We start from the raw sequence: 24,867 nt of genomic DNA, 5'->3' as shown, positions 1-24,867 counted from the left end.
AAATACAAGATGGGGGACACCTGGCTTGAGAGCAGTACATGTGAAAAGGATCTAGGAGTCTTGGTTGACCACAAACTTGACATGAGCCAACAGTGTGACGCGGCAGCTAAAAAAGCCAATGCAATTCTGGGCTGCATCAATAGGAGTATAGCATCTAGATCAAGGGAAGTAATAGTGCCACTGTATTCTGCTCTGGTCAGACCTCACCTGGAGTACTGTGTCCAGTTCTGGGCACCACAGTTCAAGAAGGACATTGACAAACTGGAACGTGTCCAGAGGAGGGCAACCAAAATGGTCAAAGGCCTGGAAACGATGCCTTATGAGGAACGACTAAGAGACCTGGGCATGTTTAGCCTGGAGAAGAGGAGGTTAAGGGGTGATATGATAGCCATGTTCAAATATATAAAAGGATGTCACATAGAGGAGGGAGAAAGGTTGTTTTCTGCTGCTCCAGAGAAGCAGACACGGAGCAATGGATCCAAACTACAAGAAAGAAGATTCCACCTAAACATTAGGAAGAACTTCCTGACAGTAAGAGCTGTTCGACAGTGGAATTTGCTGCCAAGGAGTGTGGTGGAGTCTCCTTCTTTGGAGGTCTTTAAGCAGAGGCTTGACAACCATATGTCAGGAGTGCTCTGATGGTGTTTCCTGCTTGGCAGGGGGTTGGACTCGATGGCCCTTGTGGTCTCTTCCAACTCTATGATTCTATGATTCTATGATTCTATGATTCTATGATTCTATGATTCTATGAACTTTTTCCTTAGCTTCCTCTGCAGTCTGTCGTGTCGAATTGGATTCCTGTATCAGTTTCTCAATGGTTTCTGTATTGGCATTCACCTTTTGTCCCAGACTATTTATACTTTCTGTATTTGCGTCAATTTTGGTAACTGCAGTGTCCACTTTTGCATTTGTGTCATCCACTTTTGCATTTGTACCATCCACTGTTGCATTTGTAGTATCTACTTTCTTATTAAGTTGTTCCAAAGATTCATTTATCTTACTCAATGCAAGAGCTAGGGCTTCTTCTGATGACATTCCTCTTGTTTTTGGTTGTGTTGGTGCAGCCACAGATGAGGCAGATGAAACAGATGAAGCAGAAGGGCCGGATGTTGATGCTCTTCTTAGCCAATTCTTCCCAGACCTTGTTGTTTTGTCTGGGAATAATGGATCTACTTTTTCTTTCCCATCTGCCATAACACTTTTTTTTTTTTTAAGACAAAAAGAACCCAAGGTCGGTCCCACAGTCACACAGCTTTATCTTGACAGTGGAAAATTCCAAAACTGAACCAACTCTTGTAACAGTTTCAAAAGCTTCCTCTAGGGGGAAACAGTTAATGTCTGCTCTTGCATTAATCCAAAATAACTCCTTTTAAAACACAACTCAAATGCAAAATTTAGTTTCCATTTACAGTTACTTTTCTCCTTTTTAAGGTCAAAAGTGGGCAGCAAAAACAATGTATCTCTCTTACTCAGTTAACTGTCAGCGGATGGTCTACTCACAGTCAAGACGCATTTCAAAGTACAGCAGTCTTATTGTCCTATCGGCAGCCCGTTCCCAGGTTCTGAGCGGTGGAATTTTAGCTTCTTTCCCTCTCTCTCTTGCAGGTATATATAGTTAAACTTCCCCCCTCTTCTCCTGCTTCCAAAGGGGGGGAATTCACTTTCTTTTTAACACTGAAGAATTCGTCTTTTCCAATCGATTCTCCGAGACTTTAGCTTACAGTCTCTTTGCTTTGATCTATTTACATAATCGGAAGGCGGACTTCCTGTTTAAGCCTCCCCGTTTCGGTGCCAAATTTAAATCTCCCCCCCCTTAAGATCTTCTAATTTATCCTACTCACGGGTAGATACTTTTAGAATCCAATTGTCCACAGGAAAAAGTCAGCGCTCTCCGGCAACGGCTGTGCGGCTTCGCTCCGTGGAAAAAGCAGTCGATTCACAGCACCGCGCCACACACCCCGCTTCGCTCCAGAGCCCCAAATCGGGGTTCCTCACGAGTAAGGGGGGGTGCAAAAGGTGCCCGCCGAATCCCACGTTCACAGGCTTCACCCGCCTGTGATCTTTGAAGGGTCTCTGCCTTCACCGTGACGGCCAGACCCGGTTCCCACAGAGCAAATTCCTCCTAGTCAGAGGAATTCCACCATTACCGATGGCGCTGACTCCGGAAGTCAACTGAAGAAGCACTTTGACATGAAGGATCTTGGTGAGGTATCCAACTATCTTTCTCTGCAGGTGGAGAGGGACTAAGCAGGTAATTTTCTGGTACACCAAACACAGAAAATTGCTGATGTATTAACCAGGTTGAATTTGGTTGATGCAAACCCAGCAGACACACCAATGGTGACAGGTTACCAGGTAGATAGTACTGCTGAAGCGTTTTCTGACACTACGCTGTACAGATGCATTCTAGGCATTCATTGCTAGATGCTCAAGACCTGACATAGCTGTAAGCACTAACCTGCTTAGCAGACATGCTAACAATCCTACTGTTCAGGATTGGAAAGCTCTGAAGCGCATAGCCCGCTATTTGAAAGGGACTATGCACTACAGGCTGAGGTTCACCAGTCAGAAGACTGGAGGTCTTGAAATCTTTGCAGATGCAAGTTTTGGAAGTGACACCATGGATGGTGTCACGGCTAAAATGGCCGGTGTTTCTTTAATGCGAATAAAGCTGGGTCAGCATGACTCAGCGGCCTCAACCCCAAGGTGGCTCAACCCCAAGGTGGCTGTCACCGATGGAAGCGAAAGCTCTGAAAAAGCTCAATATGGAGGTCAAATGGCCGAAATATTGGGAAATTTTAGAACAAGATGGAGATAGATTGAAACTGCAGAGTTTTGAAAAACTAAAAAATAAAGTGCGAGACTGGCTTCATTATTATCAGATAATGGAGGCATACAATTTGGACAAGAAAATTGGCTTCCAGGTGGAAAAATCAAAATTAGAAACAGAACTGTTAGAACCCAAAACTAAGAATTTGTCAAGAATGTATAACTTGCTGCTGAAATGGAATACCCAGCATGAAACGGTGAAATCTGCTATGATTAAATGGGCACAAGATGTTGGACATAATATTATGTTTGCTGACTGGGAACAAGGATTTGTTGCGACCTCATCCTGTGAGGCAGAATATGGGAGCCTGTCGCTAGCATGCAATGAAATCAAGTGGTTTATACAGATACTAAAAGATCTACCGTATTTTTCGCCCTATAGGACGCACTTTTCCCCCTCCAAAAATGAAGGGGAAATGTGTGTGCGTCCTATGGGGCGAATGCAGGCTTTCGCTGAAGCCTGGGAAGCGAGAGGGGTCGATGCGCACCAACCCTTCTCGCTCTCCAGGCTTCAGGAGAGCCGCAGCGCCAGCCCCACAAGGTCGGGGGACAGCGGGGAGGCGGAACGCCGCCATCCCGCTGTCTCCCGATGTGGTTTGGAGGCTGACAGCGGGGAGACGCGTGCTTCTCCCCGCCGCCTGCCCCGCAAGCTCCGGGGACAGCTGGGAGGCGCAGCGCGTCTTCCCGCTGTCCCCGGACCTGGTCTGCAGGCGGGCGGTGGGGAGAAGAGCGCTTCTCCCCGCTGCCTGCCCCGCAAGCTCCGGGGACAGCTGGGAGGCGCAGCGCGTCTTCCAGCTGTCCCCGGACCTGGTCTGCAGGCGGGCGGTGGGAAGAAGAGCGCTTCTCCCCGCTGCCTGCCCCGCAAGCTCCAGGGACAGCTGGGAGGCGCAGCACGTCTTCCCGCTGTCCCTGGACCTGGTCTGCAGGCGGGCGGCGGGGAGAAGAGTGCTTCTCCCCCCTGCCGGCCCCACAAGAGCCTGGGGGGAAATAAATTTTTTTTTCTTTATTTCCCCCCCAAAAAACTTGGTGCGTCCTATGGGCCGGTGCGTCCTATGGGGCGAAAAATACGGTAGATTGTAAAGTAGATTTGCCTATCCAAGTGTATGAAGATAGCCAATCGTGCATTGCATTAGCGGGCTCAGAAATAATGAAATCCGCATCCAAAACATATTGCTATCCGGCATGCAAATGTGAAAGATTGTGTACAGAATGGGGTAATCAAACTGGAGTACTGTCAATCACAAGATAATATTGCTGACTTGTTTACCAAGCCTTTGCCAGCAACATGTCATAATGAATTGATGACTAAACTGGGTTTATGTATATAATGCATGTATGTATGTATTGTTTCTGGTGGGGTTTTTCGCATTTAAGAAACAGAAGGGGTGTCACGGCTAAAATGGCCGCTGTTTCTTTAATGCGAATAAAGCTGGGTCAGCATGACTCAGCGGTCTGCAGCAGGTTGTATATATAAAGTGAAAAATGTTAGTTTGTGCTGAGGCTGGAGGTTGGGTTGGTTGGTTAGTGCTGGTGTGTATAGTTATTCAGTCATGTTTTGCACAAAAAAACTTTTAAGATTAAAGCTCTGCAAGGATGTTCTCGTGGACTCTTTTATGCAGACAAGGGTCCAAGGACCAGGCTGAGGAGACAAAGGGAGGTCAGAACCCTTTCCTTCTTTTTTTTGCTTTTTACAAACACTGACAGATGGTACAAGGACATCTGGAGTATGCTACATGTACAACCACTGTCTGTTTGACTGGCTGTGCAAGAAGCAGACGAGAGTAAGCTTAAGTTCCTGTGAAGCAGAACTCAATGCACTGTCATTTTCACTCATGGATTGTGAATGGTTGATGCAACTGTTTAAGGACATCAGAGTTTCTGTGAAATGTCCTATACAAGTGTATCAAGACAATAGATCCTGTTTGGCTTTGCTGAACTCAGAGAGTTGCAGGCAAAGAATGAAGTACTTGCAGATTAAGTTACATCATGCAAGAGAGTGTATTCAGAAAGGACTCATTCAGGTGTCCTACATGCCAGGAAATGAAATTCCTGCAGATCTGTTGTCTAAGGTTTGTTAACAGAGAACAACTTAAGGTTTATGTACAGAGGTTGCAATTGGATTGAACCAAAGGTACTACAGGTTACACGGAAAGGGGGAGGATGTTAGGATATTTCTGTTCCACCTTAAAATGGAGCAGGCTTTGGTGTCACAGAGTCTGTGTATTTCCTGTTCACAGGAAGTTTATGTTGTGTCTATGCTTTCGCTCTCTCTGTGCCAGAGACACTGAAGCTGGCAGTCATGTTTTCTTTGTTCTGATCAACGCTGAATAAATATGCTCTCCTGCGTGCATCTTTCGCTTTGCATTATCTGCTGATAGAGCGTGCATGAGCTCTGGACTGTGGCAAGCTATTTCTGGAAGCTCGTGTCGCTAATTGAATGATACTGCGTGTCTACGGGAGATCGATGGACGTCTGGAGGCGGCTTGGGGGCCATGATGGACTTTGTCTCCCTGGCAGTATCCCAACAGCTGACAGCTGTGGAAAAGGCTTTGCATTCCAAATCCAAGTACAATAAAGTAAGTCCAACCCCACCAATTTCTTCAGCAGCCAGACAGCTGTCAGGAGCTGGAGTGAGGAGGAGGAGGAGGTCAGCAATAAAAAACACCTGGTGTCAGTGGTGTTTTATTCAAAAGAAGCCAACATTCTTTATTCAAAGAAACCCAAACCGTGCAGGCCTCGTGATCACAGAAACCTTTCCCAACAGGTCTTGCCCCAGTGAGGTAGTTGTGAAGGCTGAAGGTTGCTACCCTCCCACCACTCTCTGAAGTCTCCACCTCCCCCTGGTCCTTCCCAAGCAACCTGAGACTCTGACACCTTGCCTGTCTTTGCTCCATCCTCTTAATTTCTCTGTGTTGTGGGAGACCTGCAGGGAGGGGAGCTGATCGCAGCAGGATGGGGAGACCCCTTGGCTTCTTCAGCAGCCTGCCTGATCTCTGCCTCTTGACCCCCGCCTCCAGCCTCCACTTCTGCCTCGGATTCTGGACTGCTGTTTGCCACAGAATCTTCCTGCCCTCCTGCCTCTTCAGTTTCCAACGCCTCCTCTTGCTCACAGTCTGCTCCCTCTTCTCCCTTGGATGACTCAGTGTCGTCGTCCCCCCACCAGTTCCCTGGCTCTGAGCCTTCTTCCCTTGGGGGATCCCCAGTTGGTGCCACCTGCCACTCCTATCTGCATCCAGCCGGCCCAGGACAGCAAGCAATGAACAGAGCTGGTAGACATCCCAGTACCTTGCATCTTCTAGGTGCAGCTGGTGCTCATCTTTGTCAGGAAGGACCAGCTCAGCCGCATCAAGGAAGTGATGAGGGAGACAGTGGGCACAGGCATCATGGGGAAGATGGGGAGTAGACCCTGACAGTGGAATTCCCTACGTCGATCTTTCTGTCTGTCTATCTGTTTTTCTAATCTCTGCCAACCAGTTCCCCCCTCTTTCCTGCTTGCTCACTAACAGCCATCTTTGCTCCGCCCCTGCAGGGTAACAAGGGGTGTGTGGCCGTGAGGCTTGTCTGCAACAATACCAGCTTCTGCGTTGTCAATTACCACCTTGCTGCCCACGTGGAAGACTTTGAGCACCGAAACCAGGATTACAAGGATATCTGTGCCCAGATAATAATAATAATAATAATTTTTATTTATACCCCGCCCTCCCCAGCCAATGCCAGGCTTAGGGCAGCTAACAAGCAATAATTAGAACAAGTTGAATGAATACAACTTAAAAACAAGATTAAAATACAGCATTAAAATATTGAAACTTTAAAATGCAGCCTCATCACAGGAGGAGAAAGGAAAAAGAAAGAGGGGGAGGGAATCAAATTGGCTCCAAGCCAAAGGCCAGGCGGAACAACTCTGTCTTACAGGCCCTGCTGAAAGAAATCAGATCCCACAGGGCCCTGGTCTCATGAGACAGAGCGTTCCACCAAGCCGGAGCCAGTGTTGAAAAGGCCCTGGCTCTGGTTGAAGCTAATCTAACTTCCTTAGGGCCCGGGACCACTAGGGTGTTGCTATTTATGGACCTTAAGGTCCTCCGTGGGGCATACCGGGAGAGGCGGTCCTGTAGGTCTTAAGCCGTGAAGGGCTTTAAAGGTCAAAACCAGCACCTTAAATCTGACCCTGTACTCCACCGGGAGCCAGTGCAGCTAGAAAAGCACTGGGTGAATATGCTCCCATGGCAGAGACCCCGTGAGGAGCCTCGCTGCAGCATTCTGCACCCACTGGAGTTTCTGGGACAACTTCAAGGGCAGCCCCGCATAGAGCGAATTACAGTAGTCAAGCCTGGAGGTGACCGTCGCATGGATCACTGTTACCAGGTCGGGGCAGGAAAGGTAAGGGACCAACTGCTTGATGCGGCGAAGGTGGAAAAATGTCAACTTGGCTGTTGCTGTAACCTGCGCCTCCATGGAAAGGGAGGCGTCAGGGATTACACCCAAACTCTTAACAGAAGGCAATGGCACTAATAGAGCCCCCACAAGAGAAGGGAGTTGGTCCCTCATCCCCATGCCATCCCAACCCAGCCATAGGACCTCTGTCTTCGAAGGATTTAGTTTCAATCAGCTCCCACGAAACCATCCAGCCACAGCTTCCAAGCATCTGCTCAGTGTGCCCGGGGCCGAGTCGGTGTGGCCATCCATCAGCAGGTAGTCTCAGTCTCAGTCAGTTTTATTGCACATAGCCAAAGGCTGCCGCAATGTACACAGAAATATTTGACAATTAAAAGAAAATATACTGAATTGGTAAAAAAAAAGACTTAAAACATTTATATTATTAAAACATTACATACTCTAAACAAAGCTATAAAAGTACCCCAATGTACAAATAAAAACATTAAACAATAAAATTCATAAGCTAAAATCATCACATGGTCACTAATGTTAAAAACAATATCAATTAATACAGTGTGCAATTTATACTCAGAGTTTGGTGACAAAGATAGAGCATAGCCTGAGGTAGATAGATAGGATCAAATAAATTCATCTCCTTTACAGTTAATGGCTACCTTGGCTATATAATTTGCTCTAATTTTCCTAGCAGCAGTTGCAAAATGTGCTACCCGCCAGGTCACATACTTATCTGTGTCTGCAAGGAGATATAACATCATATCAAGGGGGTTCTGGCCAGGTACCTGTCATTATAGGTACCAAAAATCTTTTTCTTGCATCATTATATAACGGACAGTGCAAGATATAATGCATAAGGTCCTCTACTTCAGAACATCCCCTAATGCAAACACGTTCGTTTTTTGGTATGCCTCTGTGTCTCCCATCTCTATAAGCAGAGCTTATTGTATTTAGTCGTAGCTCTGTAAAAGCTTTTCGAAGCTGTGCAAAAGTCAATTCATTAAAATAAGATATGTGTTCATTGACCTCTCTAAGTTTAAAATACAATGGGGCACATGTAGATGTGCACATAGAGTTTAGATCGTTTTTAGTTGCCACTGCCCTTATGGTTCGTTTAAAAATATTTTTCTGTGAATATAAGGGGAGTTCTTTAATCTCAGTCACTGAGAGGTCATATTTGCCCATCAGTTGGGCAGCATGATGTACCCAGTTTTTAAAGGGTAATCCATTTGAGAGCTCAATCAGGCATTTTTTTGGTAGCCTTGTGTTGTCCATCTGTTGAACTCTAAACCAGTAACAGAGAATTCTTTTATCTATTTGGCTCTCTATGCTCAACATGCGAGTTTCCAACCTGACCATGGCAGATTGCACGTCTTTGGGTAAACCTAAAAGAACTCTTAAAAAATAATTCTGTGGGGGTTCCAGACCTTTGAGGTACCCCAAACCTCTGCACCATATAAAATCTGGGCCATTGTTTTTGCTTTATACACAGATAGAGCTGGGTTGACCAGATTTCCACCTTTACATGAAGCGAATTTCAGAATGGCTTTTGCTGATTTAAAGGCTTGCAATTTAATATTGGATAGCTGTGTATTCCAAGAGGCCGTTTCTGAATAAATCAATCCCAGATATTTAAACGTATTTACTTGGTTTATGATGTGTTCATCCAGGTGCCAAACATGCTTTTTAGAACGCTTCCCAAATACAATGACCTGCGTCTTATCATAGTTTATAGATAAAGCATTCCTCATGCAATATGAACTTAATTTTGCAAGCAGCCGTCTCAGGCCCACCTGAGTTCTAGATACAAGTACTAGGTCATCAGCATACATTAAAACTGAGAGTTTTTGGTTGAGAATTGTGACAGGGGCAAACTGTAGGCCCTCCAGTTCTTTAACCATGTCATTAATATAAAAATTGAACAGGAAAGGTGCCAAAATGCATCCCTGTTTGACTCCAGCAGTGGTCTTAATTCTAGTGGTGAGATGGCCAGCCAGATCCACCTTTACTTGTATTGATGTGTCAGTATATAATGTTTTGATGAGAAATAATAGACGGAGGTCTATATTTGTCTTTTCCAATTTTTGCCACAATGCGTGTCTTGGGACCGTATCAAAAGCTGACTTTAGATTGATAAAAGCAACATATAATTTTTGTTTCAAATTATGGATGTATTTACATAGCAGAAAGTTCAGCACAAAGCACTGGTCCAATGTGGATTTCCCTCTTTGGAAACCTGCCTGGACTTCAGATATCACCTTATTTGTATCTGCCCATTCTTCTAGTCTCCCAAGAAGGAGCCTGGCATATAGTTTGGAGGCTACATCTAACAAACTAATGGGTCTATAATTGGCAGAGTTTTTCTTATCGCCCTTTTTATATATTGGGGCAATTATACTCAACTTCCACCCTTCAGGTATATGACCTGAGCTGTTAATGTATGAAAACAATTTTGCAAAAATGGGTGACCAGAAATCAGGTCTTATCTTATAGATCTCCATTGGGATCATGTCTTCTCCTGGAGCTTTATTAGCTAGTTGGCTTGCGATTAGCTTCTTAATCTGATTGGGTCTGGCCATTCTGGCAGTTCTGATAACTGAGTATAGTAAACTTGTGGGGGTAGGTCAGGACAGGGGCGATATATTTCTGTAAAATATGTCACCCAATCCTTTCCTTGGACAGATGCTTCTAACGAGTAGCCTAGCCCATTGGTGCCTTGGGCAACCAGATGCCAAAATTTCCGTGAGTCCTTCTGAAGTGCTGTGTCTCCCAATTCTTTCCACTGTTGTTCATAATATATTTGTTTCTTGCTTTTAAGTAATAATTTATAGTTGTTTCGTAACTGGGCTACCTCAGCTTGTAGGGCAAGATTGTGCTTATCCTGTTTTAACTTCAATTTTCTAAGTACCCTAGCTAGGCATTTTTTGCTATTCTGACATTCCTTATCAAACCAAGTCTGTCTCTTAAACTTGTTGTTTTTTATCACACTAGCTGTGGTCATCAGTGGGCGCATTCGGTTGATTATGTTCTCATAAAGTCCAATTACGTTTCCTGTTTCTAACAACATTTCCCCCTTTAATAGAGCAAATTCATGGGAATCCAGGATCTGAATCATTTTTTCTTGGACCTGTGCATTCCATTTTAACCTTCTATTTCCAAGTATCAGATATTCTGTTTCATCCAATAATTTAGGAAAGACAGGAGAAAAGAATAATGTCAGAGATAACTCAAGTGGAAAGTGGTCACTTTCAGCTCTGGGAATTATCCTGAAGGTATCTCGGTTAACTGGCACATTATTAGATGTTAGGATATAATCTATGGTGCTAGTAAATCCTCTGGGGGAGATAAAAGTAAAATAACCCTCTTGATCCCCTTGACCATGCCCATTGCATAACAAAAGGCATAACAAAGATGTTTCCCAGCGCGATTAGGGGTGGTGTCCATTGCTGCCCTCTGACAGATTTCAGGTTCGTCCTCCAAGTTTAGACCAGATAATATTGTATTTTGTGGGGAAACAAGGCCGATCCGGGCATTGAAGTCACCTCCCAAGATAAACCAAGGGTTAGGTGACAGAGAGTCTATACTTTTGAGTAGTTGGTCAAGTTTATCCCAATATGATCTCAGTTCCCCACAAGACTTTACTGGAGGTATATACACACATATGCAATAAGTATTTCTCAGGAGACTATCAGAAAGGGACAACACTAAAAAATTAGGGGTGGTCAACGAGGGACACTGTTGAATTGATACATTAAGAGAGGTTGACACCAGCACCGCCAGCCCCCCACTAGGCCTTCCATACTTTAGAGTTTTAAGAGCTGGTTGAGTGTAACTTGTAAAACCCTGTAATTCAACCATAGTGCCCTCTTTTGCCCATGTTTCTTGAAGAAAGATGATATCATGTGTTTGTAGATAAGAACAGAAATCACTGTCTTGGATCTTGTTCGTCCACCCTGTTACATTCCATGAGAGAAGTTTAATTGTTTTACAATGATTTACTCTTAGTCAATTGTTGGCCGATGTGCTCTCGGAGTTTACCAGTTTTTGAGGCAACAGGTTATTGCTAATGCTAGTGGAATAATCCAGATGTTCGATTATTTCAGTCGTTGTACATAAAGTGCTCACATTTGTAATCACTGGGCCTTTTCTTTGCAAATTGTTTGCCAATGGGGATTTCTTGGGTGTATTTCCTGACTCCTCCTCTTCTAAATATCTCATCTTTGTCCAATACTCCGGTGGTTCCATAGTTATCATTCTGTTGTGGCCATTGGATCTATTATCAATCTCTGCCTCCGGTTCTTTAATCTCTTTCAATGTCTGGCTCATAAGATCAAGCCTCTTGATAACTGTTTGTTGCTCTTCCTGAGGGAGATTCCTAAAGGAGCTGAGAAAATCCTCTTCCAAAGGATTTACAGAGTGCTCAGATTCCTGAAGATGATTGTCTAGAGGAATCGGCTGTTCCTTTTGGCTCACCTGGTTATTTTGATGTTGGGCATGATCCTGCGGATTCAACTCAGGCATGTCTGTTTCCTCCCCACCTGCCAAGTTTTTTTGTGATGTCATTACTTCCATTGGGGGTCCAGGCTTTGGTTTTGTGAGCCCCTCTGATGCAGCAGTCCTCATCTTACATAAGGGTGCAACAATAGAATTGCGAAATACCCGGGTTGGAAAAACTCCTCTGCTTGACAATCTGAATTTCAGCTTGTGAATCAGTGAGGGCAGTCTAGTAGAGGAAAAAGTTAACATAATTTTTTGGCTTTGATTTGTGGTACTCAAGAGTTCAGTCTTAACGAGGTCGATCTCTGTAAGTCCCATGCCAAGTAAGTCTGATAAATGTCGTTTGGAACGCTGGGCACCTTTCCAGCTAGGAGTTTGATCTGGCTTTCCACAAATTGTCATGCAGATCTTTTTTGGTTGGAAGATTAAATAAGAAGAGTTTGTTTTAAGAGCCTCTGCACGTTCTATGTTGAGCTTAGGGGTCTGCTCTTGTTGTCGCCAATTTCCTTTGGTACGATGGTGTTCTGTTGATGCCTGCTTGTTATTTACTGATAAACTGTGGACCTCTTTGGATAACTGGGTTATTTGAGAGGCAATACCTCTAATTTGCTGGAAGATATGCTCAACCGTTCTTGCAATTAGAGTTAATTGGGTGCTCTCCCTACTTGTTATTCCTTCCTCTCTGAGGAGCACAGGATCAGCTTGCCCCATTGCTGGATCCAGTTCCACGCTCTCACCTTGAATACTCTCCCCACACTCACAATCATCTTCAAGAGGAGAAAACCGGTTTTTTGTTGGAACTGTAAAAGCAGATTTGTTAAAAAAGTCCTCTATTTTAGATTGTTTGGGAACCGGTGAGAGAGCTACATCCTCTGGGTCCCTGTGGCGTTTACTAGCAGGCATAGCGTCACCGTGGGGAGTAAACAGGGAGAGGTTTCCCCAACCAAAAAAGAGAGAAAAGAATAGAAAGTGCTCAGTTTGTTCAATTTAAGAGCTTCTCTGTGTGGAGGCTGCCAGGAGTTTCAGGAACAAGGTATAGAAGGGAGTTGGCGGTTAATAGCTAGCAGCTGGCGGCCTGCCCAGGATGCTTCACAGAACTTGCCCAGGATGTCTCCCACAGCATAGACAAGAAGGTGCTGCCAGAATCTCAGGAAGTTAAAAAGTAGAGAAGTAAAAAAGGAAAAACTACTTCCCTGGGTGACAGTCAACGCCAACTACAGTCCTGTTATCTGCGGAGCTCCGAAGCCTGCCTGCCTGCCAAGCCGTCGCCATCTTGGACTCCCAGCAGGTAGAGCTAAGTGTCATCAGCATATTGGTCACAGCTCAGCCCAAAGCTTGGGACAATCTGGGCAAGGGGGCGCATAAAGATGTTAAAAAGCATCGGGGAGAGGATTGCGCCCTGCAGCACTCCACACACCAAGGAGTGGCACGACAACATCTCCCTCCCTAGCACCACCCTCTGTCCCCGACCAGAGATAAAAGAGCACAGCTATGCCCTATATCCCCACTTCGGCGAGGCGGTGGTCCAGAAGATCATGATTGACCATGTCAAAGGCTGCTGACAAAGCGAGAGCTAGCGGATGCAATGGAAGCTGCGAAGTAAGATTTCTTAGCAGCTTGCATAGCCATCTCATAGGCTTTCATAAGCGTCCTATAAGATGTTCTTGAAGCTCCGTCACGAGTCTGTCGCCATACCCGCTCTAGCCGTCTGAGATCCCGCTTCATTTTCCGGAGCGCCTCAGTAAACCAAGGGGCCCGGTTTTGACGGGGTCCCAGAGGGCGCTTAGGCACGATCTCATCGATGGCTGCCAAGAGCCGGTTATTCCAGTCCTCGACAAGGTCATCTAATGAGTCGCCAGGAGGAGCAGGGTCCCGCAAGGCCTGACAGAATCTATCAGGACCCATCAGCCTTCGCGGGCGAGCCCAAATAGGCTCGCCACCCGAGCAGGGGAGGAGCAGGAAGTCAATCTTGGCTTTCAGAGCGTAGTGATCAGACCATGGCACTTCCACAGGGGGGAGCATGATCACATCTATGCCAGCACCAAAGATCAGATCCAGTGTGTGGCCTGCTTGATGAGTGGGGCCCAAAGCAAACTGGGAGAGCCCTAGTGTTGCCATGGAAGTCACTAGGTCCAGAGCCTGTGAGGAGGGGGCGGCATCGGCATGGACGTTGAAGTCTCCCAAAACCAATAGGCTTGGGAACTCCAAGGCCCAGCCCGCCGCCACCTCCAACAGGTCTGACAGGGTGGCTGCTGGTGCGCTGGGTGGTCGGTACACCAGCCAGACAGCCAAGCTCTCCTTGGTGCCCCACACGAGACCAACACATTCAATGCCGGAGATTGCCGGTGCTGGCAGAGCTCTGAAAGAGCAATCCTCTGGGATTAGCAATGCTACTCCTCCCCCCCCGACCCACAGTCCGCGATTGATGGAGGACAGAGAAGCCTGGGGGTGTTATCTCATGTAGGGAGACTACTTCGCCTTCCCGTACCCAGGTCTCCGTCACGCAAGCCAGGTCAATCCCCTGCGAGACAAAAAAGTCACCCATGGTGGCGGTTTTGTTGCCTATGGACCTAGCATTGCACAACACCAATGACGGAGGTGGGTAATCCCTGCTCGCCCTACCCTCGTATCTTGGGATGGGGCGTAGATTGGAAGGGGTTCGAGCATCACTGCATCTCAAAACCCTTCGCCGATAGTGATATCTAGCCCCACCGCCATTCCTCCCTAGCCCTTCAATAGTGGGAATCCCAGACCCCATACTAGCCTCCCCAATAGAGGGGTAACTGTTAGGATATTTCCATTCCACCTTAAGAAGGGAGCAGGTTGTTGTGTCACAGCCTGCGTATTTCCTGTTCACAGGAAGTTTATGTTTTGTACATAGATTTTATTTTCTCTCTCTGCGTCTGAACACGCAAGCAGGCAGTCATGTTTTTTCTTTGTTCTGATCAACGCTGAATAAAGTTGTAAATAATGCTCTCCTGAGTGCACCTTTCGTTGTGCGAATTCTGCTGAAAGAGCGTGCACCAGCCTTGGAATGTGGCATGTTATTTCTGAGGCTCGTGTCGCTAATTGACTGATACTGTATCTACGGGAGATCGATGGATCGTCCGGAGACGGCATGGGGGCATGATGGCTTTTGTCTCCCTGGCAGTATCCCAACAGTAACATCCCCTCACTGACAAGTCATCCCTGGGCCAGGACTCCTGGGTCAAAATGGTAAGGGGAAGAGGTGAAGGTTTGATAGGGTAAGTATCCCTAGAAGATAAAACCCAACCAACCGCACCCCAAGCGGGGAGGGCGGTCCCACGGTGTTTCGTTAACTGTCAATCCCCCTCTCCCTCCTGGATTGATTGGAGGACTGTTGGTTCTATCTGTGGCTGTGGGAGTATTAATGAGGCATGTGCTATAAAATGTGGAGCACTGCACTTCCGGGTCAGCGCCATTGGTGAATGGCGGAGTTCCTCCGACCAGAGGAACGGGCTCCGTGGAAACTGGGTCTTCCCGCTGCGGCGAAGGTGGGGACCCGCTAGAAATCCCAGGCGGAGGAAGCCTGGGAACGTGGGGTTCTGCAGGGCACCAGAAGCGCCCCCCTACTCACAGGGAATCCCATCTTGGGGCTCCGGAGCGAAGTGGGGTGAGAAGTGCGGTGCTACGAACTGACTGCTACTTTCACAGAGTGAAGCCGCACAGCCATTGCCAGAGAGCACTGACTTTTTCCTGTGGACAATTGGACTTAAAACAAGTACCCGTGAGTAGAAACGGAAAATTGGATCAAGAAATTGTTTAATTTGGTATCGAAGCGGGAAGGTGCAAACAGGAAGTCCGCCTTCCGCTTTTTTGTATATAGACTAAAGCAAAAATTTTGCAAGCTAAAGCTGGGAAGCTGTCAAAAAAGACTAAATTTCCTTCATTCAGAATTACTGAAACCCCCCTTGCAAGTAGGAGAAAAGGGGGGGGAACCCTGTTTAACCGTAGCAGGAGAGGGAGTGAAGAAGGATAAGTTTCCACCGTCTCTAACCTGGGAACGGGGTGTCAGAGACAGAAACTGTTGGAGAGGTTCATTGACTGTGAACGTAACACTTTGACAGATAGTTAATGAAGAGAAACAAGTTGATTCTAATGTTGCCTTTTGCATTTTAAAGAAACAAAATATCTGAAAAAACATCTGAAATATCTGAAAAAATGAAAGTAACTTTCCTTTGTCTTCAAAAAAAAATAATGGATACAAATAGTTTGTCTCTAGAGGGAGCTTGCTAAATTGTTGCTGTAGGATATTTGAGACCCAATATCTGTGAGATTAAGACCGTGGGAACAGTCTTTTCTGACCTTGAACAAAGATGAGCTGGGAGGAAGACTGGGTGCTTGCTCTATGCAAGACAAATGCTTTGCTGGAACAGATGCATGAGAAGATGGACTTGATGAATGAGAAAATGGATTTGACTGTTGTGGTTAATAACTGTGGACAAACAGGGAACATTGATACAGAAATCATTCAGGAACCAACCTATGAATCTGTACTGACTGGGCAAGTGCAGATGACAATGGAGGAGGATGCGGCTGCACCTCAAATAGTACAAATGGAGAGACCCGAGGCCCTACAGGAGCATAAGCCGCTGTTATTGAAGATTGAAGTTGGAGTGGGCCAAGGGGAGTCTGGAGATGAGGAGATTCCTAGCTCTGGAGAGATCTTGAAATTTGATTTCAAATACATTTTGGATTATATCGAGGACTGTGGGGAGTGGGACTGTGGGGAATGGGCGAGCTGGATGAAGGGTGATGGAGACAATTTTGGGTTGGAATTCCCCAGAGACCTACTCCTCAATGAGAAAGGAAAGAAACTAAGACAGAGACCAACAAAAGACAAGGAAAAGGGTAAGCACAAACAAGATGAAGAAGAATTGCAGAAGGGACATGGAAGAGACTTAAGGGCCTCGGACATAAGGCTTCCAGGTTGATGGACTAGATGGAATGGACAGTAAGGACTGACACGACCTGAGACCAGGAAGAAGAGACACTGGATGATGATTGAAAGAGAATTTATAATGGAAATTTTTTATTTTGGAATCAGCTTAATGAATATTAGGGAAAATGTGGGAATGAAACTATACGACTCTAGCAGAAATGTTATCAGGAGCTATGTATATTTGAAAACTAAGATTTAAGTCTTAAGGTACTTAGGGGTAAGATAAGGTTAAATAAATTAAGATAATTTGAATAACAGAATATGGGGAAAGATGGAAAGGATTTGTTGATTTAATTATTAGGTTAAATTGTTAAGATAAATTGTATAACAAAAATTGAGAAAGATGGAAAGAATTTGCTGAAATAACTATTAAACTAGAATACAAAAAGGGTTTTTTGGTTTTAAAGTAACTGGAGATTAAGTGCAATTGAAACTGTCGTCTTTTTGTGAATTGGGGGATTTATAAAGGTTTTTTTCTTTTCAAAGTTACAAGTTTTGACTGCTACCGTGTCCCCCTAGAGGAGGTTTGACATTGCTACAATGACAACTGGGCCAGGGGAATTTTCCACTTCAAAACAAATCCTAGCCGTGGGACTGACCTTGGATTCTAATTAGAGTGTTATGGCAGATGGAAGAGGAAAGTTAGAGTTGATTCAGGAAAAAACTACCAGGTCTGGCAGATCCTTTCGTACAGATACTGGGTCGCAGCGAAGAGCTTCAACATCTGGTCCTTCTGGACCATCTGGATTATCAGGGGCTGCACCTCTACAAGTTTCCAGAGGTACTTTAAACAATTATATACACAAGGGCCACAGAAAGAAATTGACATAGATCGATTTTTGAAGATAAATGGACTACAAAAAATCTCTCAAGAAAGTAAATTAATGTTGAACTATAAAATATCTGAACAAGAAGTAGAAGGTGCCATTCAAAACATGCAACTAGGCAAATCTCCAGGACCAGATGGGCTGACTTCTAGATACTATAGATCCTTGAAAGAGTGGTTAGTACAACCTCTAAAAGAAGTCTGCAATGAAATATTGGAAGGAAAAAGGGCACCAGAGTCATGGAAAGAAGCGTATATTACACTTATACCGAAAACAGAGACTGAAAAGACTCAGCTTAAGAACTACCGCCCCATATCAATACTTAATGTGGATTACAAAATTTTTGCAGATATTTTGGCCAAGAGATTGAAAAAAGTGTTGATGGAAGAGATTCATAAAGACCAAGCGGGCTTTCTCCCGGGTAGACACTTGTCTGACAATTTGAGGAATATAATTAATATTTTGGAAAAACTAGAAGTGAATATCAACACTAAGGCAGTTTTGATATTTGTGGACGCGGAGAAAGCTTTTGATAATATTTCTTGGAGCTTTATGAAGAAGAACTTACAGGGGATGGGGGTGGGTGAAGGATTTGAAAATGGTATAGGTGCAATTTATTCTGAACAAAAGGCCAAGTTAATTGTTAATAATGAGGTGACGGAGGAATTCAAGATAGAAAAAGGGACACGACAAGGCTGCCCAATTTCGCATTGCTTTTTATATCAGTCCTGGAGGTTTTGTTGAATATGATTAGAAGGGACCAGTTGGTCAAAGGTATACAAGTCGGAGCTAGACAGTATAAATTGAGAGCTTTTGCAGACGATTTAGTATTGACATTACAGGAGCCAGAATCTAGTACTAAAAGAGTTTTGGAATTGATTCAAGAATTTGGTCAAGTTGCAGGATTTAAACTGAATAAGTTAAAAACAAAGGTTTTAGAGAAAAATTTAACAGTGATTGAAAGAGAAAGGTTTCAGAATGAGACAGGTTTAACAGTGGTTAAGAAAGTGAAATACCTTGGGATTAATATGACAGCTAAAAATGGGAACTTATTTAAAGACAATTATGAAAAATGTTGGACGGAAGTGAAAAAAGACTTAGAAATTTGGTCAAATTTGAAGCTTTCATTGCTAGGCCGTATTGCTGCGATAAAAATGAATGTATTGCCTAGAATGTTGTTTCTGTTTCAAACATTGCAAATTGTGGACAAAATGGATTGCTTCAAGAAGTGGCAGAGAGATATCTCTAGATTTGTCTGGCAGGGCAAGAGGCCCAGAATAAAATGTTAAGATAGATTTATTGCTTTACTCTTGTCGTCCAGCACACTTCCCCCTGCGAGCCTCTGCAGGTCGTAAAGCAATTAGCAGAACTGCACAGCGTCCGTGTAGAAAGAGCAGTAAAACAGTCCCACACGTTTCTTCTTTCCTAGTAGCACTTTATTTGCTCAAAAATAGCATATTTACAGTTCATTTACACCATCTGATTGTAACTGCATTTTGCTCCCTGTTTGCATCCTTCTCTCTCAGCAGCAGCTGCGGAACAAAGCTGCTTTCACTTTTCACTCAGCTCACAGCATTCCAAGCTGCTTTCGTCACGTCCTGGCTTACTTCCCTTGTAAGCGCCTCCTCTCAGCCTCGAGACACAGAAGGTTAACCCTTCACTACACCCAACACCCCCTCTTGTCTCGCGCCTGAGGGGAGAATCGACCCTTGGTCGTCCCAAACCCAGACCTTCACAAAACTCCCCATGTCTTTGGAAGGTGAGTGGCTTCGTGAACCCATCAGCTAGGTTCTTGGCAGAGGGACAATACTTCAGCGCAACTAATCCCTCCTGAACACTTTGGCACACATTCCGAAAGCGAATGTCTAGGTGTTTAGTTCTGGCCTTGAACTGACCTGACTCTGCCAAACGCAGGCATGGTTGATTGTCCTCGAAAACACGTATCGGCAGACAATCCACTTCGCAGAGTTCCTGCACCAAACAAGCATAGAACTCTACTTCTCTGCACATCTCTGAAAGAGCACTAAACTCAGCCTCAGTGGATGAGAGCGCTATCAGACTTTGCTTCTTGGACCTCCATCCAACTACTGAGTTCCCAAACTTCACCACTAGGCCAGACACAGACTTGCGATTTTCAAGATTAGCCCAATCCGAGTCCACAAAGCAAGTCAGTTTCACTTCCGGGGGCGGCGCGAACGGCAATGGCGGTCCTCTTCTAATTGTGAAGAGGAGGCTCCGCAGAAACTGGGTCGTCCGCTACGGCGAAGCGGAGACCCACTCCGGTAACCCACAGGCGGCAAGAGCCTGTGGTCTCGAGGCTCGGTGGGCGCCAGAAGCGACCTCCCAAACGTCAAAGGAACCCCGTAAGGGGCTCCGGAGCGTGGAGGGGGCTGGCGGCGCTGTGAGCCGTTTCGCAATCTGCGGAGCGAAGCCGCGCTGCTGCTGCCGGTGAGCGCTGATCCCTTTTCCTGCAAATTCTGGATCCGGAATCAAAATCAACCTATTCGTGAGTAAAGACTGAAACACTTTAAATTTGAGACTAAAAGCTGAATTAAAAGCTTTGAACTTGGCTGAGAGCGGAGAGACGTGGAAACAGGAAGTCCGTCTTCCGCTGCCATTGAACTTTAAAAAGCAAAGAGCTGGAGGAGTGGAGGCTGAAAAAAGAACTTTTAATTTTACTGATCTAAGCACCCACTGAACCTGCAATTTAAAGTAAAGACTTTAAGTTTATGACTTGGAATTATTATTTGCATTTGACTTTCCTTCTTTTATTGGATTACAATTAAAAGGTGAAACCCAGGGTCCGGAACTGCCTGAGCTCTGAGAGACTGAGCTGTCAGTATTGCAGATTTGGATACTGTGTATTGGAACTTGCAACAATCTGAGGGTACTTAGACCTCCTAATTTGAAACATTTTTTGGAGACCAGTAAGCACTGTTTGAAACAAAGTGACTATTAATATCAACTCTGCTAAATACTTGTATTTGAAGGTTCTTGGACATTAAATTAGACTCTGAAAGACATCTTAAGCTCCCTCTAGAGGATTGGAGATTTAAAACAGTGGCTTTACATTTACTTTCGATTCCCCGGCTGCTTGCTTTCTCTGGGCCTCTCTATTCCCATGGGAATAACTCAGTGTGACCTTGACTGATAGATAACGTTGGAATGAGTGGCACAAGAAGAAGAGGAAGAGTTAGACAAACAACTTTGACAACTCTAACCTCAGCCTCACAGACACGTAGATCATCTGTACCTACTCTGCCTTCAGAAGTAGAAGAAGTTGCCTTGTCACAGGCAAAAGAGGGAGAAATAGAGCAGTTACAATTGGAAGATATGGCCTCAGGAGCATCTGCTTCTATTTTAGAGAAAATTTTTGAAAAATTGGAAGCTTTGGACAAGAAAGCAGATGAGCAAACGGCTAAGATTGACCAAAATACAGAATGCCTAAATAAATTAACTGGACAAGTGGCACAGAACACACAGGCAATTGGACAGTTGACGGAGGCTACAGCAGAAAATCGGAAATTGGCTGAGGATACCAGACAAAAATTAGAAAACTTAGAACAAGAGGTAAGACCACTCACCAAACAAGTAGGGGAACATCAGATTTATCTCTCTATGATAGAACTGCGAAATCGTGAGAATAATTTGAGGATTAGGTCGCTACAAGAAGCAGAAGAAGGAAACCTAGCTGAGTTTTTAACCAAAGAATTCTCCAAGTTTTGGAATTTAGAGGAAAAGGATTTTAAAATTGTGTCAGCCTTCAGGCTTGGAAGATTTATAAAAAAGGAGAGGCCCAGAGACTGCCTGATAATATTGAGATCAAAGGAGGAAAGGGACAAGATTTTGGGCCTACACTACGGAAAGTCACTGGACATTTTGGACAGAAGAATTGAAATTTACAAAGATATTCCTAGACAACTGTTGGACCTTAGAGCCGCCTATTCTGAACTTGCCAAATTATTAAGGAGCAACGCAATTGCTTTTAGGTGGGAATTCCCCCAAGGAATATCCTTTACCTTTAGAGGGAAAAAGGTCAAAATTAGAACACCGGAAGAGAGAGACAAATTTCTGTCTACATACGGAGAGGACCTTCAAAAAGGAATTGAATTACCTCCTGGGCCTGGAGCAACGGCAGTACCAGCACCTGTGGAACCCGAAGATCCTGTGAACAAGATACCACCCCTTGAAAAATAATCAGATTAATTCAGGATGTCTCTGCAACTGTTGAGCTGGAATATAAATGGCTGTAACATTCCGGAAAAAAGGAAGAAAATATTTCATATATTAAAAAAGAACAATTGGACATTATTTGCCTACAGGAAACACATGTGACAAGGCTCCACAGAAAAGTGTTAATAAATAAAAGATTGGGCCAGGAATTTATATCTTCGGACAAAGTGAAGAAGAGAGGTGTGGTGATATATGCGAAAGAGAGCCTGTCACCCAAATTCTTATTTAAAGATGAACATGGAAGAATTTTGGCAATTGAGATACAACACCAAGGAGAGAAACTTTTGATATTAGGAATTTATGCACCTAACGAAGGGAAATCGGAATTTTACAAGAAGCTGCATGAGACTATGCTGGATTATCTGGACTACAACAACATCATAATGATGGGAGATATGAATGGGGTCGTATCAACTAACATGGACAAGTCACAAAGTCAAAATGTCACAAAAGACGGCAGACTACCTAAAACTTTTTTTGAAATGACAGACAATATGGACTTGATTGACATTTGGAGGACAAAGAACCCACTAGGAAGAGAGGGAACATTCTTTTCTGAAGCCCAACTGACCTGGACAAGAATCGACCAAATATGGATATCTAGAGGCCTGGCACCTAAGGCCAGAAAAGTGGAAATCTGCCCAAAGACCTGTTCCGACCATAATGCAGTAAAGATGGATATGATACTACTACCAACCGGCTCTTTCAGATGGAAGATGAATGACAATTTGTTCAGAGATCAGGAAATTACCAAGAAGGCCCAAAAAGTTTTGAAGGACTATTTTGAGATAAATATGAATACTACGGTGGAAAAAAGAATTGTCTGGGACGCAAGTAAAGCTGTAATGAGGGGATTCTTGATACAACAGAATACTGTAAAGAAAAGGACACAAAATGAGAAAAAAGACAAGATCCTGGATAAAATAAAAGAATTAGAGTAGAAGTTAAGATTAAATCCGAAGTCACAGCCAACTCTGAGAGAAATTAAACTTTATCAAACGCAATATTCTAAATTGATAAATCAGGAAATAGAATGGAAGGTCAAATTAATGAAACAAAAAACGTTTGAGTCGGCGAATAAATGTGGAAAACTGCTAGCTTGGCAGTTGAAGAGAAGACAAAGATTAAATACGGTTACAAATTTAGAGATTGAAGGAAAAAACATTCAGAATCCTGTGGACATTAGAAAGTGTTTCCAGAGATACTTTAAAAAATTATACACTCAAGGGCCGCAAGACGAGGCTGAGATTAAACAATTTTTGGCAAAAAATGGACTATCAAAACTGTCACAAGAAAATAGGACAATCCTGAATTGCAAAATAACACGACAAGAGATTGAACAAGCCATTCAGAACATGCAACTGGGCAAATCTCCAGGGCCAGATGGGCTGACCTCCAAGTAGTATAAGACATTGAAAGACTATTTGATACAACCTTTGATGGAGGTCAGCAATGAAATTTTGGAGGGGAGGAGGGCACCGGAGTCGTGGAAGGAAGCGTTTATCACATTAATACCAAAGACGGAAGCTGAAAAGACACAACTTAAGAACTATCGTCCCATCTCTCTTTTAAACGTGGATTACAAAATATTTGCAGACATTTTGGCAAGTAGACTTAAAAAAGTTTTAAATGAAGTAATCCATAAGGACCAGGCAGGCTTTCTCCCAGGTAGACATTTGATTGCTAATACAAGGAACATTATTGACATTTTGGAACTTTTGCAAACAGATATAAACACAAAAGCAGTTTTAATTTTTATAGATGCGGAGAAGGCCTTTGACAACATCTCCTGGAAATTTATGATGGGAAACTTAAAAGAAATGGGAGTGGGACGGGGTTTTGAGAATGGGATTGAGGCGATATATTCAGAGCAGAAAGCTAAACTGATAGTTAACAATGTGGTTACAGAGGAGTTTAAAATTGAAAAAGGAACACGACAAGGTTGCCCTATTTCCCCTTTGTTATTTATCTCGGTTCTGGAAGTGCTATTGAATATGATCAGAGGGGACCGGTTGGTGGAAGGAATCCAGGTCGGACAGAAACAATACAAATTAAAAGCTTTTGCAGATGACCTGGTTTTGACCTTGCAGGAGCCAGAGTCTAGTACGAAAAGAGTATTACAACTGATTAATGATTTTGGTCGGGTGGCTGGATTTAAATTGAATAAACAGAAAACTAAAGTTTTGGGGGAAAACTAACAGATACAGAGTCAGAACGGTTTCAGAAAGAGACAGAACTTAATGTGGTTAAAAAAGTAAAATACCTAGGGGTAAACATAACATCAAAAAATCTAAGTCTATTTAAGGATAATTATGAAAAATGCTGGGCAGAAATTAAGAGAGACTTAGATAGTTGGTCAAAATTGAAACTTTCTTTGTTAGGCCGAATTGCTGCTATTAAGATGAATGTATTGCCAAAGATGTTGTTTTTGTTTCAAACACTTCAGGTTTTGGACAAGACGGAGTGCTTTCAGAAGTGGCAGAGAGATATTTCTAAGTTTGTCTGGCAGGGCAAAAAGCCCAGAATTAAGTTTAAGATATTAACCGATGCGAAAGAAAGAGGGGGCTTTGCCCTGCCAGATCTAAAGTTGTATTATGAGGCCGCAGTGTTCTGCTGGCTAAAAGACTGGCTACTTCTTGAGGACACTGACGTGTTGGATTTGGAAGGGTTTAACAATGCTTTTGGTTGGCATGCATACTTATGGTATGACAAGGTTAAAGCAAATAAGGCCTTTAAGAACCATATTGTCAGAAAATCACTGTTTAATGTCTGGACAAAATATAAAGACTTGCTGGAAAATAAAACTCCAAGGTGGCTTTCACCTTTGGAAGCTAAGGCCCGAAAAAGACCCAATATGGAGGCTAAATGGCCTAAATATTGGGAAATATTAGAAAAAGACGGAGACAATTGGAAATTGCAGAGTTTGGAGAAAATGAAGGATAAAGTGCGAGACTGGTTACATTACGCTCAGATTAAAGAAGTTTTTAAAAATGACAAGAAACTAGGGTTCCAGGTGGAGAAATCGAAATTAGAAACAGAATTGTTAGAACCAAAGACTAAGGTACTTTCAAGGATGTATAACTTGCTGTTAAAATGGAATACACAAGATGAAATGGTCAAATCGGCTAT

Source organism: Podarcis pityusensis (genome assembly GCF_964106645.2).
Source record: "Podarcis pityusensis genome assembly, chromosome: W".
In the NCBI taxonomy this organism is placed as follows: domain Eukaryota; kingdom Metazoa; phylum Chordata; class Lepidosauria; order Squamata; family Lacertidae; genus Podarcis; species Podarcis pityusensis.
Note: the sequence above shows the minus strand (reverse complement) of the source record.